Source organism: Nelumbo nucifera, chromosome 2 (genome assembly GCF_055504915.1).
Source record: "Nelumbo nucifera cultivar China Antique chromosome 2, China Antique-T2T, whole genome shotgun sequence".
NCBI lineage: Eukaryota > Viridiplantae > Streptophyta > Magnoliopsida > Proteales > Nelumbonaceae > Nelumbo > Nelumbo nucifera.
The window spans coordinates 63782502-63808507 of NC_142650.1; the positions used below are offsets into that span (position 1 = coordinate 63782502).

General features: G+C 35.1%; 3 non-coding genes across 3 annotated transcripts; 2 read left to right on the plus strand and 1 right to left on the minus strand.

Annotated features, from left to right (window-relative positions):
* Positions 1–1596: 1596 nt before the first annotated feature.
* On the minus strand, positions 1597–1668 carry TRNAM-CAU (transfer RNA methionine (anticodon CAU)). Its single transcript has one exon. It is a non-coding gene; the product is annotated as a tRNA-Met (tRNA).
* Positions 1669–14648: 12980 nt separating this feature from the next.
* Positions 14649–14720, plus strand: TRNAE-UUC (transfer RNA glutamic acid (anticodon UUC)). The gene has a single exon. It is a non-coding gene; the product is annotated as a tRNA-Glu (tRNA).
* A 9702-nt stretch (positions 14721–24422) lies between these two features.
* Positions 24423–24494, plus strand: TRNAE-UUC (transfer RNA glutamic acid (anticodon UUC)). The gene has a single exon. It is a non-coding gene; the product is annotated as a tRNA-Glu (tRNA).
* Positions 24495–26006: the final 1512 nt, after the last annotated feature.

Here is a 26006-nt window from a genome sequence, read left to right on the forward strand (position 1 = left end):
TAATACATAAAATCTTAGAAGATTCTAGATATGGAATTAAAGAACTAAAAGAATCCAGATATGCTCCCAATAAAACGTTACAATGGTATTGTCAAAACCATTCTGTACCATAGAGCTGTCAATGGATGGATCTTGTTTGGGATAAATTGAATGGACCCAAACTGGTTATAAACTGTTCTGACGTAGCCAAAATCAAACCAACTATCAATTGTGAGTTGTGACAACCGAGTTTGACCCAAAAACCAAGGAGCTCTCTCAAAACAACAAGAAAATTGCAATGATTAATGTTTTCCTTCTTACTTCCATACATAAGCCATTGCAGATTCATAAGAACAGCTTTTGTAAGAACGTTTCAGAATTCCTAGTGTCCTACACTAGTATGAGTAGGGGTGTCAAGGGTATTCGAAAATCTGATTTTAAATTCGATATTCAACATAATCGAATCAAATGCAGATAATTTAAATATTTAATCGGTCGAATTCGGATATTCTATTCTTATCGAATAGTTAATCAGATTCGAATTTAGATATGACCTGATTCGATTTGATAAATATCCGAATTCGATCAATTATTTAATTCTTATATATAATATATAAAATATTTTATATAATATATAATAATTAAGTTATATAAATAATTTATATATTTATATACTTTATATCAATAAAATATTTATTTTATATATTTATTAATTATCTAAAATAATTAATTAATTGAATTCGAATCGAATCGGATTCGATTTCGGATATTAATTTTCAATATCCATCGGATATCGAATCGAATTTGGATATTAGATTTTCTAATCGAATTCGAATTCAAACATTGCTTGATCCGATTCGAATTCGATCCGTTTACACCCCTACTACTATGGGTTTTGTTCTAGGGTGCAGATGGACTGTTTAAAGCAATTGGCGCAAGAGATGTCTCCTGGGAATTAAGAGGTTCATATTCCCATTGGTGGTTCAATCAGAGCCCCATGAATCAAGTTTATAAGTAGGGGTGTCAATGGTATTCAAAAATTTGATTTCGAATTCGATATTTGATATAATTAAATCGAATTCGGATAATTTGAATATCTAATCAGTCGAATTTGGATATGACTTGATTCGATTCGATAAATATTTGAATTCGACTGATTATTTAATTCTTATATATAATATATAAAATATTTTATATAATTTATATATATAATAATTAAGTTATATAAAATTTATATATTCATATACTTTATGTCAATAAAATATTTATTTTATATATTTATTAATTATCTAAAATAATTAATTAATCGAATTAAATATTCAAATGTTTAATCGAATTCAAATTCGGATATTAATTTTCAATATCCATCAGATTTGAATTCGATCCATTTATACCCCTATTTACAAGTTTATCTGTACAGCTAATTCAGTACTCGGATAATTTGCATCCATGAAGATGAAGATTAGAGGCATATCTGTGAGAAATTTCTCTAAAAGTTAAACATAGACAGCTCAAACTCAAAGTCCAGTTCTCCACATTTATCTTAACCCAAAATCTGGAATTATGCCATCCAAGCTTAAAAAGTTGGTTTTGGAAGCATTACTATGCATATCGCTATATCAGAGCCAGGTTTCGATCCTGGGACCTGTGGGTTATGGGCCCACCACGCTTCCGCTGCGCCACTCTGATTTAATAACTTTATATTTCTTCAACTTATTAAAATTATTTTTATAATTGTATCTTGACAAAAAAAAAATGCATCGAAATGAAACACAAATTAGCTCTTGATTTAACCTTTAGATCTGCTATCAAATAATCCATTATTAAACTATAAAAACCGTTTCATAAGAAAGCAATGAAAGATAATATATGTTAAGATCATATACTTTATGCATTTTATCAAACAAGCGAGGTTAGTTGTTTTTTCCTAATCAAGTTTTTAATTTTTTTTAATTTACAAGTTAGACCCCCAAAGTTTATTGCAGGTGGAGGGGGCGGCTACCTACAAATTTTATTAATCATTATCAAAAGGAAAAATAAATATAATAGGGATGGACATAGCCCGCCTTGTCCCAAGCCCAAAACAAAATGCTCTCGCCTTAACCCACCCAAAATAAACAAGCAAACCACATTACAACCTAACTAATCAATACGCAACAGAGGGATATTAATATAATCCTCATGCATTAATTTTTTAAGATCAATCGGAAGATTTGAAACGGTATCAAAAGCTACATGGCATTAGCACCAATACCGGCATTCGCAAGGAAATCAGCACATCTGTTTCCTTCTCTCAAGGTGTGAGAAATCACAAATCTCATGCTGTTATGGTTATAATTAATTCCTTTGTAGAGCAATCCATTCACCAAGGATGAGAGAAAATTTCTTTGATGATTTGAACAAGAAAGTTCCAATAAAGTGTTGTTTATACCAGAGACCGAACCGGCTTTGCCTCTAGGTTACGGGTCACTGGTTAGACTAGCAAATATATATATATATATTAAATCAATAAAATAAGATATAATATATGTATATATTTAGGACACGTAGATCTCAAAACATTATCCCTAAATGATATAAAGATCACCCCTCAAACTACCAAGCACAAAGTTATGGACTCTAGAAATTTTAGTACATAAAGTGTGTAACCCATGACCGGATGACTAGGTCAAATGAGATAGAAGTTCAACCACTCTTGTGAAATGATTTTTTACCAAATCAATGGTTTTTGATCAAAAGTAAGAATTAAATAAATCGACTGATTTCAAATATTTATCGAATCAAATCAGATCATATTCAAATTCAATTCGATTATGTAAACAAATTCAATTCAATTATGTCAAATTTCAAATTTGAAATTGGATTTTCGAATACCATTGACACCCCTAACTAAGACTATTGAATCGCTGATGTGGACATAATCCTTTTTTATGTATGATATAAATTAATGTTATTGTTAATTATTTCTATGAATTAATTATTTTAGTACATGCATACATCATTAGAATGTGAAAAAATAAGGACTATAGTTTGTACCTTTTTTATAGGCATGTCCAGGAATTATTCTCCTTCTTAATCATCATATATTTATTTTTATTAAATTAACTTTTAATCAAATGCATAGAATATTGGGTTAATATAAACTTAAGTCTAGATAAAATTAATATTTTTTAATCTAATATATAGAACATTTAGGTTAGTAACCATTCAGCCAAATTAATTTATTTATTTATTCATAATATTATTAGACATATAATCTTATATTAATTATTGCACTCAATTTATATATTAAATAAGTTTTCTAATATAATAAATAGGGCATTCAATTAAAACTATATTCAAGAAAGAGATAATTAATAGACATTTCATTTAATGCCAATTAAGTTCTTAATATCTTTTGATTACTTTTATCTCTTAAAAATGTTCTTTACAAAAAGAAAAAAAAAAATCCTTTTACAAAGAAAAAATTTATTTGTGGTCATGGCAAGTACAGAGCATTGTTGACATGAGTGAATGAGATAACTGGAAAAGGAGTAAGGGAGAAAGGAGAGAGGTTTAAGAAGAGAACAGAGAAAGGGGAACTGGAGAAGGAGAGGACTGCTTACGTAGGACCTAATCGCTTTATAATATAATATATATAAATTTACAATATTCTACATATGGTAACTAAGTTCATGAATTGTATAACAAAAAATGGATGAGAATAGAATATCCAAAGATAAAGATGGATCGCATTTGCTTTACTTGTAAACTTGGATTTGTTTCAACTCTGCAAAATAACAGAGATTTGATAGAGTTCTCTCATCTCCAAAGTTTGCAAAGGAGGTTAAAAGCAATAACCGCACATGGCAGTCCAGAGCAACAAACAATAGAAGTTGGTTTATTCATTTTGTTGAGTCCCATCATCTCTAGTTCTTCGTAACAGACCAACAAGTTCTAATGACGTTTAAGCCATGTTTGGGAGTAGACCTATTCATGGGCTGGCTAGTCAGATGGCCTGGCCTGGCCCAGCCCATTACTTTTTGGGCTTAGACAAAATTTCAGGCCCACGGGATCGGGCTTTCCTAAATAAGCCCAGCCCGATACTATTACATATAATAAAAAAGCATTTATGTTATATATAATAAATATGTATAATATATATTTGTTTCTTAAATTATTAATTAATATTAATTTACTATTAAGAAATATAAATTAGTTTATTAATTTATTAAATTAATACAATATTAGTTTATAAAAATACATTGAAAATAAGACATTTTGTGTACAAATTGGGCTTTGGGCTTTATATAAGAGTCGGGTTCGGGCTCAAGATCTAGGCCCGATGGTCAGGTTGGGCTTGGGCCTACACATTTTCTGTTGATAAAGAGGCAAAGAGCAGACTGAGCCAAGCCAGGCCTAGGAACAAGTCTATTTGGTAGAGCTTATCATGGTTTTCAAAACTAGACCGGACCAGAGGGTCGGATCTAAAAAACCGAGAACCGATCAGGTCACCGATTCTGTTTTACCCCATAACCATTAGTTCCCCAAAAACTATTGATTTGGTCAGCAAACCGTTGACCTGGGCGGTTGAACCTCTCAACGGTTTGGCTAGTTTTTATTTTTTAAATTTTTAAATTTTTTGTTAGAATGGGCCATCCGTTCGGTTCGAACAATTGAACCGTTCGAATTGAGAACCAGACCCTTGACAGGTACGTTGTCCAGTTTGGTTTTAAAAACCTTGGTGCTTATGTTAAAACTAAGTGCTTATTGATTAAGTGCTCAAAAACGTGCTTATTTGAATAAGCAATTATTTCAATTTGGCACCCAACTTTTTCAAGTGCTTATTTTAAAAAATGAGCACTTATTTCATATTAATTGGAAGTTTGGTAGTCTTTCTCCAATAAGGACTTAAATAAGCATTTGTGACTATTTTGTCCTTCATTTTCTTTTAAATGTTACGAAAGCACTTTTACAGAAGTACTTTGTGAAAGCACTTTTATGAAAGTACTTTTATATAGGTATTTTTATGAAAGCAGTTTTATAAAAGTACTTTTGTGGAAGTATTTTTATAAAAGCACTTATATGGAAGTATTTTTATAAAAGTACTTTCCGAAAGTACTTTTATGAAAGCACTTTTATAAACGTACTTTCATAAAAGCACTTTTATGGAAGTATTTTCATACTTTTATAAACTTCAACTAGGGATAGCTTTATAAGTGGCATTTTAAAATTCAACTAATGTTGTCCGATCCGAGGTGTTCCAAACCAATGACACAATTAGATAATTCAGCCAACTAGACGAGGTCGAGGTGGAAGGACGAATCCATGCACTGAGATCTGTAACCAAGAGAAAGGTCAGAGGCTCAAGGAGTTAATCCCTGGGTAGGTACTTCGACGCTCAAGTCAGTTGGCAGAGAAGGAGGTGGCCGGACTAAGCAAGTTCAAATAAGGTTTGTCTAGGCCGAAGAGAGTGTAGAGAGATATTCAAAGAGTGTTCTTACAAAAGTCCCATACCTCGAGCGGGGAATACCTATTTATAGTTGGATGTCCATGTTTCAGATGGATAGGGATCCCGGGTTGTCGAGATGAGGTCGTCTGTCAAAGTCTTTGGGAGGTTTCTTCTTCCCCGGTGGGGTCTGCTTCCTTGTCCATGCGGGACACTCCTTAGTCATGCTCTTCCGTCAGGCATGGTGTCAACGTGGCTTGAGAGAGGACGGCCACGGATGCTGCCACGTGGCATCCTTGGCCAGCTCAACCATCACCCAAATACCACTCCCCCAATTCCGAAGTCGAGGAGTCTAGTGCTCGACCGCGACTAGTTGTGGAAAAGTTCTGCAGTCTTCAATTGAGAAACTTTAATTTCTTTGAGTTGACTGGCCTAGATTAAAGTCGGTTTGCTGGGCGGACCAGCTGGTTCAACACTCATGCCATTTCCAAAATGGACCAGCAGATGAGTTGTTTCATCTTCCCAAGCTTATGTGCATGCAAAATGCGGCGTCGAATAGGTGCCATTGATCTGGTTTAATTTGAACCATTAGCTGCCTTTATATAAAAGGGGTAGGCGAGCAATTTTACTTTATCATTTTGAGTGAGAGATCTTAGGAGCTCGGCATGAAATAGTCCTAGGTTAGTGCTTCAGGTGTTCTGCGGTGTAATCTCTTTGGTAAAACATCTTCATTTTCCTTGTCTTCTTATTCTTCCTCTTCATCTAGCTCTTGTACATTGAGTAGTGAGTCCGAGAAGGGGTCTCATCCCGAGGCCATTGCACTCGTGGTCCATGAGACCAATGCCCATGGGATTGAGCACAAAGGGCCTGAGGGTGGAGGTGTCGTGACAAAGGAGGTCGTGGCCTTTTGGGAGGTCGAGGTTAGGGAAAATGACAAGGTCGAAGTAGATGTTGTGTCAAAAGAGGGGCTTGGCGTCACCGCGCGGTTTGGAAGTCACTTTGTGTCTTCACCTTGTATACTGACTCCCGGGGACCCGACCCAAATTAGGGCCTTTTATTGTATTGTCAAGGAGTATGAGCTAAGGTGCCTAGGTATTGGTGAGAGGGCTACCTTGGCTTGGCCAGGGGAGCTTTGCATATATGTGCACGACCTGATAGTCAAGCTAAGGTTTCCTTTAAGTGAAAGTATTGCGGCAGTGTTGAGGTGGTACTGCATCCAGTCAGTCTAGCTAATACCCAATTCTTTTAGGTACTTGGTTAGCCTCTATTATTACTACTCGGTTCACGATGTGGACATCACTCTGCCGATGTTCACATACTTTATGCACCTAAAGAAAGACCAATAGGGCAATTACTACTTCTCGGCTCAGCAACACAATAAGGTGCTCATCGGGGACCCCTCAATGAAACATTGGAAGGAGGGTTTCTTCTTTGTGTGCTACCCGAGGGGTTGGTCGTTCCCCACCGAGTTATCTACCCTGAGGACCAAAGTGAAGGCGCCGACCGAGGTTGTGCTATCTAGGGAGGAGTTAGCGGCCATTGGGAGGATAATGAGGGTCGACATATAAGAGTACATGTTGTTCTCAATGTTGATCTGTGTCGGGTTGATGGAGCTTCCAACTGGTCTGTCCTTGCTTTAGTAAGTGTTTCTTCTTGCTTTATTACTTCGGCTTCGATTGACTTGTTTTTTCTAGCAGATATGGTGATCATGGACGAGGAGGAGAGAACCAGAGATGTATGCAAGCTGCCGTCCTGAGGTTGTAAACCCTTGACTGAGCAAGAGGTTGAGGCCAGTTGAGGGAGACGTGGTGGACGTTGTCTTCGGTGGGTCTCCACCAAGGTACGTGCTATAGAGAGGATTCAAGATTTCATCCCCGAGTCTGGTAGAGCTGGCAACTGAGGTTTATAGGCCGAGCTGGAGTGTTCAACCGGAGGACACTTTGGAGACTAAGGGCATGCCCGAGTAGTTAGCGAGGGCCAATCTGCTGCCAAACATCTGAAGAGAGACCAGCGACTGCACAAGCGGGGTGCTAGAGAGCACTGCCATCCGGGAGTGCGTTGTAGTAAGCTTTTCATATTGTCTCCTCTATTCTTCAGTTTATTTGGTCGTACTTGTTGAATTCATGTTTCTCAAGCTATTTGCACGGTGACAAAGTTGGTCAACAGGGTGTACACCCTTCGTCAAATGGCCGAGGCTCAGGAGGGCAAATTCTTTCGTATGCAGGCTAACTGGCTTAGATGACCGAGCTAAGATAAGCGATGACAGACAAGGACGAAGAGTTGAGACGTTTGAAGAGTTGCGCTCATGAGCTCAAGGGAGATCGCAACAAGACAAGGAAGGCGGCCGAGGAGCCTAAGGAAAAACTGCTATGCGCCGAGGAGGAGGTGGTCGCCAGGTACAAGAAGTTTAAGGAGTTTTAGATTGCCCTCGATGATTACACTACGTAATCCTAGCAAACCGACTTTGCTCGCTACTAAAGGGTCATGCGCGAGCATCCTAAGATTGCCACGGTTGTGGAACAGTACGGTCCCTTTAATGCCAAGGCATCGGCGCTGCCTAGAGGTGTAAATCGGGTCAGGCTGCGGGCTTGGCTTTGGATCGGCCCGGCACGACAGCACATGGACCGTGCTAGGCCCGACACGAAGTTTCAGGCCATGTTGGGCCTGGGTTTTGGGTTCGTAGTTCGTGCTGCTCATGGCCCATATATATTATTTATATTATATATATACATATATATAATATTTATATTATATAATATGATATATAATATATTATATAAATTATAATTATATAATAATATATAGTATGTAATATATTAATAAAATAAATAATTGTTTTCAATTTTATTATATTAATTTATTTAATTATTGTATATATAAGCAATTATATACATCAAAATTCATATAAAATTAAATTTTTAAGCTTTTTTTAATTTTTAAATAATTAGCTTTGGCCAGTCCATGGCCCGGCTTGGCCTAAGGCTCGGCCCATGGACCAGCCCAACCCACAGCACGACACAGATCCACACGGGTTTGGGCTGTGGGCCGTGCCGGGCCGACCTCTCAAGTTATCACAAGGGAGGGAGGCACGACTTGGGACAGCTTGCGGACCAACATGACATGGCCTGCACTTTGCGTGAGCTGCTTACGAGTTGTGTCGTGTCAGCCTAGCACGACCCATTTTACACCTCTAAGCGCCGCTAGTTGAGCACTCTGCCCCGAACAATAGTGCGACCACTCACGAAGAGGTGAGCCTTGCAGATGCCACAACTAGCCTAGATTGATTCCCCTTTTTTGGATTTTTGTTGTACACAACTCGGTATGCTGAGCTGGCAATCATTGTATCAACTTTTTTCATTAATGGAAGTTTTGTCTTTCTACCAAGCACTTTCTATGTTGTTTTTTTCCCTTCTCTTTTCTAAGTTGTGCTTCAGAATTAGGTCGGTCGATAGGAAGTGTACGTCATGCTTTTGTACTTGGCTCTTAATCTAGTCAAAGTTTTGGATTTAATGTTGTAATTAGGGTTTTCAGCCCTATGGCTTCGGTCTCATTTTGCCCAAGTCTTCAATCTTCACTAGTCGAGGTCTCCTGCTTAGTGGCCTTGGTCTTGTGCTAGCCGAGGTCTTTGGCCTTTGCTAGCTGAGGTCCCTATCTTAGTGGCTTCGGTCTCATGTTGGCCGAGGTCTTTGGTTTTCGTTGGCCTCGATCTTATGCTAGCCAAGGTCTCTGGCTTAGTGGCCTCTATCTTATGCTGACCGAGGTCTTTGTTCTTCGCTAGCTCAGGTCTCTGACTTAGTGGCTTTGGTCTTATGTTGGCCGAGGTGCTTCCAAACTCTCAACGTTGTTGGGGAGCTCAATGGCACTTGGTCTTGGAGAGCTTCACGCTCTTTGGCTGGGCTAGCCGTGGTCCTCGGTTATCTCTACTCCGACTATGAGAGTGGAGTTCAATAGCCATCCTCTTGCCATTTTGGTAGGGACGTCGTTCCTGTGGTGCCCATCAGGGGCTTGTTCTCGCCTCGACCGTCTGTGGTCGATCAGGTCTTTCGTGAGGTTCTCATCACACTACAATTGTTGGTCAATACGAACTTCGACAATTGGAGTTCTATCGGGTTGTGCATGGGAGTTTGGTCATTTGTGCTTGAAGAGGATTTTTTATTTATTGAATTTGTACAGTCCGTTCGCTATTAGTGTTCAACACTAATTTTCATTGGGACATTTTAGTCTTAGAACTCTAGCTCCTCGGGTAGATCTTTTGTGACTAGTTTCCCTTTTAAGGGTCGTCCCGCCCGAGATGATGGTGATGACCCTGATAGGGGGAGCTCGGGCTGGCGGGCCATCAGTGCAGTGCGATTCTTCTCTAGGTTTATGTTCTTTGATATTGATAAATCTGCGTCAAATGAGGTTTTCCAAGTGGTGGTGAAGGTCATGGAAGCTCTTAGTGTCATGGTTGTGGTCTCGATTTCTCTTGTAGCCTTGGGTTTTCATCTTCGCGGGCCACTTGATGAAGTTGTGATTGTGGATTTGCATCAGTATGTGAGCCCGCAGAGTGTTGAGTGGAGTAAAGTTGTGATACGTCCGTAGTGGGTTCCTCGGTTTATGGTCTAGTCAGCGGTCTAGCCTCTTGGTTTCTCTATCCGATCTTCAGCGGTCGTGGTCTCTATGCTTCCAGTCATGCAGGTCTTCATCCTCCTTGTGCAACGCTTGGGCCTCTTCAGCATTCGTATACTTTTGTTCATGCTTCATGAGCGCGGTCAAGTTGGGCAAAGGGTTCTTTTGCAAAGAGAAGCTGAACATCGAGGAACGCAATCTGCTCATTATGGCAATCACAACTACTAACTGATTTAGGGCTCAGACCTAGAGGGCCTTGGTGTTGAACATTTCCAAGTATTCCCTCAAGGCCTCTCATTTCCTTTCTCACACTTGCATAAGGTTGGTTGACGTCTTCAGTGCCTTTGGTTGGCGGTGAACTGCACCAGGAACTACGTCTCCTATTGCTACTAGGAGGATATAGACCATGGAGGAAGGGAGGCGTACCGGGTTTTGGTGACTCCATGGAGGGTGGCGATGAAGACCTTGCACATGAGGCCTTCGGAGGAGCTATGTAGCATCATTGTCGCCTTGAACCCCTCAATGTGGTCATTGGGGTCCGAGGCTCCATCATACTTCTCGAACTGAGGAGGTCACCATCCGGCCTGGAGGAGCTCGTCAACGATTTCTTGGACGAAGATTGGCTCTTTGTTAGGCTATTGACCGTGGTGCCACTCTATTAGTCGAGCCGTCGAAGGGGCAACGCTTCTATTCGCTTAGCTGCACTCCAGTTCGACTAGCCGCTCTCTCAATTCTTTGATCAAAATGTCTCTATCGTCTAGGACCATGTTTGTTGATTTCTCCCCTTTTGGGATTGTAGGCTGATCTTAGACCGAGCTAGATTCAACTATCGAGATTGGTGGCTGCTATAGACGTTGGTTGAGCCGTTCTTTCGCTGGCACTCAGGCGAAGTGATAGGATCTACTATGGATGTCGTGTGCGCGAGGCCAGGCTAGGGAGTCAGGTCTTTTGGATGGTTGCGGTCATTCATGATCGGGTTGGGCCCTGTGCCTATCTGCATGGCACCTTTTGGTGTTCTCGGTGCGAGTATCGGCTATAGGAGGTGCTTGTGTGGCAGGGCATGTAGCTTGGGGAGGATGAGTTGGTTGCCCCAACATCTCCATCATGGCTAGGATGCGGTTGACTTTCTATTTTATGGCTTGGAATTGCGTTGGGTCGACCGCAATCTGATGTTGGACTCCTAAGGTGGAAAGTTGCAAAGTGAGTAGAACCCATGAGATGGGGAATAGGCTCTAGAGCGGTTGGATATGTTTTTAGGTATGGTTGATTTAAGTCCGCAGAAAGGTGTTTGGGAAATGGCTTTTTGTATGCTTCTCACAAACGGCGCCAACCTAATGTTGTCCAATCTGAGGTGTTCCGAACTAAGGACACAATCAAATAATCCTGCCAACTAGATGGGGCCTATGTTGAAGGACTAAGTCGTGCACTGAGATCTGCAACCAAGAGAATGGTAAAAGGCTCAAGGAGTTAATCCTCGGGTAGATACTCTAACGCTCAAGTTAGTTGGGCAGAGAAGGAGGTGGTTGGGCTGAACAAGTTGAAATAATGCTATTCCTGGCTAAAGAGATAGTGTAGAGAGATATTGAAAGAATGTTCTTCCAAAAGTCCCTTACCTCAAGCGGGGAATACCTGTTTATAGTTGGATGTCCATGTTCCAGATGGATAGGGCTCCCAGGGTTATTGGGATGAGGTTGTCCGCCAAGGTCTTCAGGAGGTTTTCTCTTCCTCGGCAAGGTCAATTTCCTTGTCCGTGCAGGACACTCCTTCTTAGTTGTGCTCTTCTATCACACGTGGTGTCAACGTGACTTAAGAGAGAGGATGGCCACGGAGGCTACCACGTGGCATCCTTGGCCAGATCAACCATCACCCAAACATCAACTAGGATAATTTTGGGAAAAAATGAATAAGTGCTTATTGTATAATCACTTAAAAAAGTTAAAATTATGGGCTTAAAAAATAAGCCATTATTTTTAAAATAAATACTTATTTCAGACTTATTTCCCAAACACCAATAAGTGCTTAATGGTGTGGTCCTAGCCCAAATAAGCACTTATTTTTAAGTACTCCCAAACATGGCCTTAATCATCTTTGATCTTCATAGGCTGCATTCCTTGCTTGTCATTTGGGGAAAAAAGAAAGAAATTCCCATGGATCTAAAGTGAGGGAGAAAAACTGGGGTCATGTCATAGTATGAATGTGGGTACTAACACCTACTAATACCTCTCCAAGCTTTGCAAAAGATATTAGAAGTGAGGCCCAAGAAACATTGCCAAATTGGACAGAGTTGGTGGGGGAGAGTATTTCTAGGGGTGAGCATGGGTCAATTCGATTCTGTTCCAAGTCACTTTAGGACCAAAACCTACCCTGTCAAAATTGGTTCCAAGTTCAGTTTTGACCTTGGTGGTTCCAAGTTCGGCATGAGGGCCTGCGCATGGAAGCTATTATTTATAATAATAATAATAATAATAATAATAATAATAATAATAATAATAATAATAGGTTTAAACTTGATTTTCAATAATGATAATATATAATTCAAAGATTGTCATTATGTTTAATTGTTTAAATATTACCATTTACATTACTTATTATAAACATTCAAAATTTTAAATATTAAATTGAAGAAAATTTGTCAATTCAATTAAGTGGCTCATGAGACCATGGAATTTGCAACCATGAGTACTTGGGTTCAAATCTTTTCATCCTCTAAGTAATTTGAGATTTATTTTAAGGCAAATTCAGTTCCAAGGCTGGTTTCACCAAGGCCAACCAAGGTCATTTTCCTAGTCAGTTGGGTATGGTAAACCCTTAGACCTTGGAACCAGCTTGGGTGGGGATCAATTCCAATAATTTGGAATTGTTTATACAAAATATAACTCTTGGTAGTCATAAAAAGGCAAAACCAATATTTTAAAAACCAACCCAAAAGTTTAACCATTTTTGCCTCTACATCACGAGTCACTAGTTCGACTATCTAGGTAAAACGGGTTAGGTCGTGACATGTTAGAAAAAAAAAATATATATATATATATAGGTATAAATATAATATTATATCAATAAAATATAATATAATTATTTTCTACATATAATATATGTATATATTTGGGATACAGATCTCAAAATGTTACTCCAAAATGATATAAAGATCACTAGAGATGGCAATTTGACCCATCCCCGTGGGATCCCGCCCTGGTCTAACTGGATTTTTTGGCTACTGGTCGGGGTTCGGGGAAAACCTGAAATCCTAGGGGTCAGGGTCGGGGCGGGGACAGTAATTTGTCTACCCCACCCCGACTATATTATATAACATAATACATATAAAATTGTTAATATATGCTAATGTATATTATATTATTATATATTATATTGCATAATATAAAATAGTTCTAAGTAGGTTTCAAACAATAAAAAATAAATAAATCTATAAATATACAAGAATGATCAAGGTGGGGTAAGGTAAAGTTGGGGGTCGAGAACAGGGATGAGGTTAAGATTTTTAGCATCTCTAGGGTTCGGGGTGGGGAATTTCAATTCTGGTTTGGGTATAGGGCAGACAAAACCCGGCCCTGCCCCGCCCCACCCCATTGCCATTCCTAAAGATCACCCCTCGAACTACCAAGCACAAAGCTATCGACTCTAAATTTTTAGTACATATAATATGTAACCCATGACCCAATGACCAAGTAATGACAGGTTGCAAACATTGAGCAAAACATTTAAATAGGGTTTCTATTCTTAATTTAAATGGGTCATGTGATGATGTGTAAATGGTTCCCAATGCTTTTTATTAATTGAGCGTATATTTAAGTCCACTGGGGTCAATTTTAAAACCTCAAGATATATTCAAATCAGTTTCTGAATCCTCAGGGCACATTTAATTTTTTTTACCTTTTTTCTGCATTTTTACATTTTTATCTATTTTTGTATTTTTATTATATGATTATGATGTCACGGTTCAAATAATTAAACTATTGACCCACCACGAGCTAAGACTACTGAATTGCTGATGCAGTGATGTTGGCATAATCCTTTTTTATGTATAATATAAATTAATATTATTGTTGATTATTTCTTTGAATTAATTATTTTAGTGTATGCATCATTAGAATGCATGTGAAAAAATACGGACTATAGTTTGTATGTTTTTAAATTGACAAGTCCGTGAATTCTTTTCATTCTTAACCATTATATTTATTTTTTATTAAATTAACTTTTAATCGAATGCATATAATATTGGGTTAATATAAAATTAAATCTGGATAAAATTAATATTTTCTAATCTAATTCATATAGAATATTTAGGTTAGGAATCATTCAGCCTAATTAATTAATTAACTAATTTATAATACTATTAGACATCTAATCTTATATTAATTGTTGTACTTAGTCGTTTATATGTTAAATAGAATTTTTAATATAATAAATAGAGTATTCAATTAAAACTAAATTAAAGAAAGAAATAATTAATAGACATTTCATTTAAAAACTCTTTTACAAAAATTTTTGGATGGTCATAGGTCATAGCAAGTATATTAGTATAGAGCATTGTTGACGTGAACTACAGCCTTTTACAGAAACAAAATTAATATTTCTTATATTTTAAGTTATGTTTTAGTGCATCTCGTAACAGTAATCCGTTGTCGTCCAGCGGTTAGGATATCTGGCTTTCACCCAGGAGACCCGGGTTCGATTCCCGGCAACGGAATGTGTCTAATAAGTTGAAACTCGTTTTTCATTCTCTTCCGTAGGCCCCTCAACGTGCGATTGGATTACCCTTGTTTTGGGAGTGTATGCTGAGTTTTTGTTCGATAGATCCAAAAGGTTTTCCAAATCGAATCGAACAACGAACCGGTCGGGGGTCCGGTTCTTCTGTTGAACGGTCTGACCGTGTAAACCAAATTACAGATGGCCCATTCTGACAAAAAATAAAAAAAACGTTTTGACTGCCTGAATCAACGGTTTATTGATCAAATCAACGGTTTTGGGGTAAAACATAACTTATCACCTGACTGTTCCTAGTTTTCCGGTCCAACCATCTAGTCCGATCCAGTTTTGAAAACCATATATAGATCTTGTTTTAATAGGTGGGGCCATCTCTGGTCATAGTATTTTGCAACACATTGGGAACACCTACATATAGGGATGGCAAAGGGGTGGACTCAGTAAACCTCTCAACTGTATCTATCTCAAAACCCGTAACAGGTCGGTTTTTCAGAATTGAATTCAAACCCTTTGTTGTATATGAAAATGCAAAACCCTCCCCAATCCTACATTTTGCGCATTCAAGGGTAGGGGTGGTTTGGTTTTAGAACCCACATCTAATTTCCTATTATTTCTTGTCATATATAGGTAAAAAATAAGTAAAATAACACAAATAAACAACAAAATTTCTAATTATTTGATTAAGACATGTAGAAAACATAAACTATCAATTATCCTTTCCAATTATTTGATTAAGATTTGTAAAAAACAACATAAGCTATCAATTATCCTTCACATAAAATTCAAAACTAGCGGGGACCCGCGCAATGCATGGGATTTCAACTAGGGTTGATCATCAAATTGATGAAACTGACCAATCCAATCAACTTGACACAAATTGGTCGATTTTCGGTCGACTTTTGCTCAACAATTTTCCAACTCAACCAACTTGGATCAGTTTTGCTTTGGTCATTTATAAACAGACCAAAATTGAATGATTTGACCATACACATTAATATTTTATATTTTAAATATATTTTTTCAATACAAAAGTGGAAAAATTCCAATGTTTCTTAGTCTAAAATATTTTATATCACAAATTTACTTTTTTAAGTTTAAATCTTTTGAACTAACCAACCAAACTGAAAAATGACCCAAATTAAAATAACCCGAGTTGGTCGGTTTTCACAAATGGTCAAACGGTTCCAAATGACCAACCCCTCAACCTGGCCAAGTCAATTTGGTTGACTAAACAACCTACAACCGAACTGAACCAACCCATGAACACTCCTAATTTCAGTTAAATTAATAGTCTAACTCTAATAAATAGCAATAGTTTAATCTCCAATAATTATTAAAAATTTATAGCGAAAATATGCAATTATTGAAAATATATTAAATTAGTCAATAAATAGTGTAACCTCAAATAATAGTTTAATCTCTAATAAATATAAATCAATAAGTTTTATACCAAAAATATAATAAATACAATAAGAACAGTAAATTAAATTTAAAAAGTTAAATACACTAGTTTAATCTCCAATAGTTATTGAAAATTTTCTAACAAATAACAAAACAAAAATAGATTTATACAAAATTATTGGAAATGCATTTACGATTTTAAAATTATTATTAATAAATATTTTTTTGAAAGTTATTTTCTAGAACTATTAATTGATATGTGAAATATAGTTATTTACAATATTATTTAGTTACTTAAATAATATCATTATTTAAACTTTAAAATATTAAGTATCTAATAATTAAATAATTAATATATTATGTTATAATTATTTTTCTACTTTTAAGAAAAATTTTAAATTTATTAAATAGTTTCGTTATTTTAACTATTTAAAATCTAGTTATGTTAAATATTTTGTTATTTAAAATATTTAACTATTTAAATATTTAAATATTATGTAAAATATTTAAAATTTTCGTTATGTCAGTTTTATTTAAATAATTATTAGCTATTTTTAATATTTTGTTGAAGTATTTAAATAATTTTTTATTTTTAAATGTTAAATTTTTATTATTTGAATAACATTTAAATTGAATAATCTAGAAAATCGTAATTTATAGTGTTAGTACATAATTTCATGATGAATTTTGTAAAAATATAAAATTGTTAATAATATGAATATTATTAAATCTATTATAATTATTTTTTGTTTTTTAATAAGTATTTTAAAGTTATTATATAATTTTGTTAGAATATTTAAATAATTCTTAATTTTTTTAATTCAAAGTTTCTTTAGATAGATATAGATAAAAAGTGGGAGGAGAGGATAAATAGGAATTAGAGATAATTTAGGAGAGAAAATCTCTAATAAATTAAAAATAATTTAGGAAAGAAAATCTCAAATAAATTAGAGATAATTTAGGAGATAAATAGGAATTAGAGAAAGTGGGGGATAATAGGGGAGGTAGTTTAGGAGAAATTTTAGGAGATTAATTAGTAGGTGTTTGGCATCAGTTTTGGGAACATCGCACCAGTTTCTCATAAGAATGGTGCTGGGTATTTTTTGTTTGGAATCAGTGCTTCCACATGGGGAGAGACTCCTCGTCCTTGCCATTCCGAATCAAACTAATGAAACTGACCAACCCAACTTTTAGTATTTCCAGTTGGCTTTGTTTCAACAATTTCCCAACCCAACTAGGTTGGATCAGTTTCACTTTGTCCATTTGTAAATTGACTAAAATCGAATGACCAAACCATAGATATATATTAATATTTTATATTTTAAATATATTTTTTTAATATGAGAAAGTGGGAAATTTCCAATATTTCTTAGGCTAAAATAGTTTATATCATAAATTTAATTTTTAAATTTATTTTTTTAACAATGGCATTGTAATTTTTTTAAATTTAAACTTAATTTTTAAATTTAATTTTTTTAAGTTTAAAGCTTTTAACCAACTGACCAAACCAAAAATTGACCCAAATTAATATAACCAAAGTGACCAACCCCCTTTCCTGACCAAGTCGATTTGGTTGGCCAAACAACCTACAACTGAGCCGAACCAACCCGTGAACAATAGTTTAATCTCCAATAATTAGTAAAAAATTATAGTGAAAATACACAATAAATTAAATTTAAAAAGCTAAATAATAGTAGTTTAAACTACAATAATTATTGAAAATTTTTGACTAAATAACAAAACAAAAATAGATTTATACATAATTATTGAAAATATATTTATCACAATAAATAATAAGTAATTATTGAAATACAATAAATATTAATTTTAGTATAGAAAAATATATAATAAGTAAATAATAAGTTTTTAAAATTATTATTAATAAACAATCATTTTTTGAAAGTTATTTTTTGGTATAAATGAAATTAGTTATTTACAATATTATTTATTTAAAAAATATTGTTATTTAAATTTTAAAATATCAATTACTTGTTGAATTTAATAATCCATAAAATTATAATACTATTAATACATACTTTTTTTTAACTGTTTAAAATCTATTTATGTTAAATATTATATTATTTAACAAAATATTTAAAATCTTAATCTATTTATTATAAATGAAAGTTATTCAGTAACTATTTTAAATATATTAGTAATTGATTTAAAATATTGATTTTAATATTTTGTTATTTAAGATACTTAGTTATTGAAATATTTAATTTTTAATGTTAGACTTTTATTATTTGAATAAAGTTTAGATTGAATAATCCAGAAAATCATAATTTATATTATCTTTACATAATTTCGTGGTGAATTTTGTAAAAATACATAATTATTAATAATATGAATATTATTAAATCAATTATAATTATTTTTTATCTTTTTAATAAATATTTTAAAGTTATTATATAATTTCGTCAGAATATTTAAATAATTCTTAAATTTTTTAGTTCAAACTTTCTTTAGATAGATGTAGATAAAAAGTGGGGGAAAAGATAAATAATTATTAGAGATAATTTATGAGAGAAACTCTCTAATAAATTAGAGATAACTTGGGATAAAGTTGGAGATAGTGGGGGAGGTAGTTTGGGAGAAATTTTAGGATATTAGATTATTTAGGTTTTATTGGAATGTGTGGGAGATAGAGAGAGATTTAGGAAGATTTTTTTTTGGGGGGGAAAGTAGAGTTTCTAATTGGTAGTTTGGAAAATGACATGGATTAAAAAATTAAAAAAAATCAAAAAAAAAATCAAAAAAGAGAAAATTTCTAGTCTTCCTTGTTTAATATATACATAAAGTTTATATGCTTTCCAATAATATGCGGGTCAGGGAGGGTCGAGCCCAATACCGGACCCTACCCATACTCATACAGGTTGTAGAATCTCAAGACCTGTCCTTCAAGCAAAAATTCCTGCCCCTCCAAGGAGGGTAGGGGTGGGAACACACCGGGTAGTGTAGAAATTGCCATACCCATCTACATATTTGTATGTTTTCATTCATGGAATGGAGATGACAATTTAACCTAACCTCATCCAAATTTAACCCACATGACCTTGATTGACAAGCTTTTTTTACCATTGATTAGGTTCAGGGTAGGTTATCAGAGACAGGCAAGGGTGGTATATGTCCACTCCGATGTATAAATAGATTTGCATGTTGGAATGATTAGGGGGGTGTTCTGTAGTGTAGATGAGAAATTGGAACACACCACACCCCAACAAGGTAATTGTTCTACACTATGGACAAAAATGTGTGGACCAATCCACACCACACTTTTATGGGTGTTATACAAGGTGTGGTGCATTTTAATCCACACCTTGTATTTGATTTCATACATCTCAACTATAACATTTAAGATAACCAATGCCATTAATCAATAAAAAACAATGTTTTATGTTTTAATAATATACACAATGTAATAATAATAGTAAATTGCTAAGAATTTTAATAATTAATAAAATTAATATTAATAATTAATAAAAAGCTTCACAAATGAGATATACAAAATACAAGAAGTTCATTGAGGACTGAAAATAATTCTACCCAGTTGTTTATTTAAATCCCAACGGTAAATTATAACAATTTATTTGAATAGAATCAATTAGTATCCATATCTAATCTGAATTAAATTGGAGTCTGGATTCAAATGCTCTCATTGTGTTCTTTCCACAAGGACCAACAAATGACAAGAGATATTGGATTCCAAATCATATTAAGAAAAGTTGAAAACAAAAGGCAAGAACAAAGAAAATACTCAAAGAACATGCCATAGAGGATCTCAACGTCTATGTTTGCAGAAAAAGAACACCAACAAAAGAAACAAAAAAAAAAAAAGAAAAAAAGCCAAGGGGTAGCCGGAGAAGGAGCACTTACTGCTGGCAGTTCGATGCAGCAAGGTTGAAGTTGCAGAAGCAAGTGAGTGAGCACTAATGGCCGGAGTTGCAGCAGCAAACACAGAATCAAGCAGTGATGACTGGAGAAGCAATTCAGCAGTGCTTGAGATACTACAACAGTTAAAAAAAATAGGATTAGATAGGATAAATTTTATATGTGAAACACAGGATCAATGCTTAAAAAATAATCAGGGATTGCGTGATTTGATCCACGAGAAAAACCTATGGACGAGATTTTTGCTCATTGTGTGGACCAATCCACGAGATAGTATGGATCGATCCACACCACAGACGAACCGAACACCTATTTAAGTGTTGCGTGTTCCCAAACGGAATATATTGTGAAATATCCATAATGCTTAACACCCCCTAGGCAAGGTGGGGAAAATTAGGAATCCCCATTCCTCATGAGGATTAGGATGGGATTGGGATTACTAATCCAGTTGGGGTACGGGGCAGAGACAAGGCAGGATATTTGAGTTTGGGGTCAGGTATAAAAGTCTAGGGCATGCAAAACCTGAACCCACCCTACCCCGTTGCTATTACTTCGTGGGAGAGATTTGAGTTTGGGGATGAGGTTGGGATTTGTAGCCCTGTTTGGGTATGGGAAAGAGACAGAGCAAGATATTTGACTTCGGGGTCCGGATAAGTCATGCAAAACCCGATTCCACCCTATCTTGTTGCATTCCTACATGGGGGAGATGTTCTCAATGCACTGCTGCAATTGTTGTGAGGTCGGTGTGAGGACCATTTTATTAGAAGGAAATCTAGATTCCAAAATGGTAGGATGATAACATGAGCTACCCTCAATAAAACACTAATTCTGGCTACAGCTGGACCCAGGCCATTTCATGCAGACCATCGGCTTTCATGCCAATATTTACCTCATGAGACTGGATCTACTACTCATACAGGGCGCCTCACACCGACCTCACATGCACATCCTATTATGTATTGGGAATATCTCCCGTATTTATAAATTATATTCACGGGAGATGTCCTCAATGCACGGTGGATGTGCATGTGAGGCGCCCCTGTATGAGGAGCAGATCCCATTCCTTACTCCATGGTCACTCATGATTTATCTATGACTGAAGTTCTCATTTAATAACGGCAACGGGGAGGAATTTTGAAATAAATCCACGTCGCTAACCCCAATCCTTACTGGGATAAAAGTTATCCCCTATCCCCGATCCCGAATGAAGATGGGTTCCCCGTGGGGATAAAAGCTTAAATAAAAATTTATATTACATATAAGTATATAAAATATACGATAACTATACTTAACCCAAAATATTATATATTATATATATAATATAAAATATAATGTATATCAAAATATATGATAACTATATTCAATATATTTTAATAATGTAAACTGTTTATACATTGACAATTGATAACAGTAAATTAACGAAAATTATCTTATATACTGTCAATGAAATTTATCTTTGAGAGTACAACACAATCGGTTCGGTTCTATTTGATAAACCCTACCCCTTGACAGCTCAGTGGAATCTGATCCGTTTACACTCCTACTACCGGTTCATTAGTTGACTCTTTTTAAGTGAACTTTAATGAAAAGGAAAATCAAAGAAAAAAGCTACTGCACTGCTAACCCAAGAGAAACAATCATAACCCATTGCCATGCTTTTGCATTGTTACTCCTAAAGAATAATAAAGGTATCCCACAAACTTCATCAACAAATGAACCAATCTCAGTCTGAATTACAACTCTTGTTGAATCATGTTACTTTTCATTGATAAATAACAGAGAATAATCTCCAGAAACCTCTGTATATTTGTAGAAATACTTTTTATTGCACTCGCCCCAGATCAGCCTCAGAATGTTTGCAATTTGGCTCAAAACAGAATTCATACGGATTTGTCCATTTCGAAAGCAATTCCCAGATAGAGTTGGCATCATCATGAGGGGTGGCTTGAGAATGATACCCATTAACCAAAAAGGAAAAAATCAATGAACTCTATCACAGGAAATTAAGAGGGACATATTCCTATTGGGGTACAATCAGAGCCTAATGAATCAAGTTTAGAAGTTTATCTGGATAGCTAAATTAGTACTTGGATATATAATTTGCATTCAAAAAGATTAGAGGCATATCTGAGAAGTTTTTCTAAAAGCGACAATTTTATTCTGTGAATCAGTGATGCAAATAAAAGCAATACTTCGGTTTAATTGTTTGAAACAGCTCAACTTTGAGAGGAGAAAATGGGGTTTTAGAAGCTTTTATCTTCATATCAGAGCCAGGTTTCGGTCCTGGGACCTGTGGGTTATGGGCCCACCACGCTTCCATCTTGACTAAAAAAAATATGTATCAAAATGAAACACAATTAAATTTGAACTAATGAGCTCTTGATCTAACCGATCTGCTATCAAATAATCCATTATGTTGCGTTTGGAAACAATGCAAATGGAGTGGAAATTGCAGTTCAAGGTAAATTTGCAATTTGGTTCACTTTTGCTTGTGTTGGGCATAATTACATTTATGCATTGTGACAGAGTAATGCATATTTACATTGATAATAAGATGTAAAAGTACATTGATAGAAAAGAAGTAAGTTCGTATTCAAGTGGGCTTTTGATAAAAAAAAAAGCATATGCTTTATTGGAATTCATATTTGCATCCATTACAACTAAAAGTCTGCTTGGTAAAAAGGTAAATTTGTCAGTGCAAAACTAACCAATTTTGCAATTTATATGAACTGTTTTACACTCTACATATTTGCATTCACACTTATATGCATTGTTTCCAAATGCAGCCTTACTAAACTATAAAGACCATTTCATAAGAAAGCACTGAAAAATTTATAAGTTAAGATCATATACTTAATACATTTCATCAAACAAGTGGGGTTAGTTATTTCTTCGAACTCAAGTGTTGTTTATACAAAATATCAACTATTGGTAGGCATAAAAAAGGCAAAATCAATATTTTAAAAACCAAACCAGAGGCCAAATCATTTTTGACTCTAGGTTACGGGCCACTAGTTGGAATATCTGGGTAGAACAAGTCAGATTGCGACTAACAAATATGTATGTATGTATGTATGTATGTATGTATGTATGTATGTATAACATATATGATATAATATATTATATATAATTTTACATATATATTTGGGCTATGATATGGAAAAGATGTGATATCCAAAAATTGTGATAATGAGCATGGTGTTATTTATCAAAATTCATGGGTGGGTTTTCATTGGTCAAAACTCATTCCTTACCATATCTTTTCTGCATCATAGATGGGACACATTGACCTCAAAACAATACCCAAAATGATATAAAGATCACCCCTCAAACTACAAAGCACAAAGTTATGGACTCTAGAAATTGTTAGTACATATAGTGTGTAACCCATGACCCGATGACTAGGTCAAATGGGTTAGAAGTTCAATTGCCCAGGTGAAACAATTTTTGACCAAATCAATGTTTTTTAATCAAAAGTAAGAATTAAATAATCAATTGAATTCGGATATTTATCGCATTGACTCTAGCCATATCTGAATTTGATTCAATTACTTAAAATGAATAGGATATCCGAATTCGATTCAATTTTGTCAAATTTCGATTTTGAAATTTGACATTGGAATACCATTCACACTCCTAGGTAAGACCTAAAACTACTGAATTGCTGATGTGGAGATAATCCCTTTTTTTTATAATTTTATGTATAATATAAATTAATGTTATTGTTAATTATTTCTTTGAATTAATTATTTTAGAGCATCCATCATTAGAATGTGAAAAAATATGAACTATAGTTTGTACTTTTCTTATAGACATGTCCATGAATTCTTTTCTTTCTTAATAATTATATATATATTTTTTTTTATTAAATTAATTTTTTAATCAAATGCATATAATATTAGGTTAATATAAAATTAAATTTGGATGAAATTAATATTTTTTAATCTAATATATATAGAACATTTAAGTTAGCAATCATTCAGACAAATTAATTAACTAATTAATTTATAATATTATTAGGCATCTAAATCTTATACTAATTATTGTACTTAACTGTGTATATATTAAATAAATTTTCTAATATAATATATAGAGCATTCAATTAAAACTAAATTAAAGAAAGAGATAATTAATAGACGTTTCATTTAATGACAATTTAAATGTTGTTTACAAAAAAAAAATCCTTTGCAAAATGCAATAAAAAAACAGAAAAAATTTCCGCGTGGTCATAGCAAATACAGAGCATTGTTGACGTGAACTACAGATGATGTCAATTTTCAAGGAAGCAAATAATAATATAACATTTTATTCCAAAATGGAAGAAAAAGAAAACAAATTAATGTGTCTTATAGATTATACTGAAAGGTACTTTTAGTGCTTCAATATTCCTAACTCCGTTGTCGTCCAGCGGTTAGTATATCTGGCTTTCACCCAGGAGACCCGGGTTCGATTCCCGGCAACGGAATGTTTTTGTAAGTTGAAACACTTTTTTTATTCTCTTCGGTCGGCATCTAGCTGCACAAGTGCACATCGGGAATATCTCCCCATCATTTTGTTAAATTCAGAGGGCGATGTTCCCAACGTGTGATTGAATTACCCAAGCTTGAGAGTGTATGTAATATGGTTAGTTTTTGCTAGATCTCGTTTTAATAGGTGGGGCCCCTTAGTATTTTGTACGGATGCATCGCATGGGAACATCGATGGCAAAGGGGTGAGTTTGGGAGGGTTTTGACCTTATGGGCCTTTTAAACCCCCGAATTTGTATCCACCCAAAAGTCATAAGAGGTTAGATGTTGATAAACTAAATCCTCTCCGTATATGAAAATACAAAACCCTCCCCTCCCTTACATTTTCCGCATTCAAGGGTAAGGATAGGTTTGGTTTAGAACTCACATCTAATTTGTTATTATTTGTTATCATATATAAATAATAAATAAGTAAAATAATACAGATAGTCAACAAAAATTTCAATTATTTGATTAAGACGTGTAGAAAACACAAATTATTAATTATCCTTCACATAGAATTCAAAATATTATTAAATTTAACATCTAATACATAAAATTTATATGCTTTCCAACAATATGCGGGTCGGGAAGGGTCAGGTTTAGCCTAATATCGTAACCTACCCATACCCGTACAGGTTATAGAATCCCAACAAACAAAAAAAAAAAAAAACACCCCACCAAAAAGGAGGGGTAAATACCCACCAGGTAGGATAGAAATTGCCATCCTCATCTATATATTTGTATGTTTTCATTTATGGGATGGAGATGGCAATCTAACCTGCCCTCGTTGGTGTTTGACCCACCCCATCCTGACTGGGGAAAATTTTTTTTACCATTGATCAGGTTCAGGGCAAGTTATTAGGGACAGACAAGAGTAGTATCTGTCCACTCCAATATATAAGTAGATTTACATGTTGCAATGATTAAGCAAGGTGGGGAAATTTGCAAATCCCCAATCCTCGAAGATATTAGGATGGGGTTGGGATTACTAACCTCCATTGGGGTACAAGGAAGGGACAAGGCAAGATATCTGAGTTTGGGGTCAGGGATAGGGGCCTAGGGCATGCAAAACCTGAACCCACCTTGCGCTGTTGCTATTTCTTCGTGGGAGAGATTTGAATTTGGGGATGGGGTTGGTATTTATATCCCTGTATGGGTATGGGAAAGGGATAGGGCAAAGATATTTGAGTTTGGGGTCGGGATAGGTCATGCAAAACCCAACCCCACTCTATCATGTTGCCATTCCTACATGGTGGAGATGTTCCCAATGCACTACTGCAATTATTGTTGGGTGGGTATGAGGACTATTTTGTTAGAGGATTCCAAAATGATCAGATGATAACATGAACTATCTTCAATAAAACACTAACTCTGGGCCCCTATGGTCTTCTAATCTTGAGTGTAGACACCATTTAATTAGAGGTTGTAAAGTTCTAATTGGGGACGGCTGGAGTGTTCGTGTCTTTGAG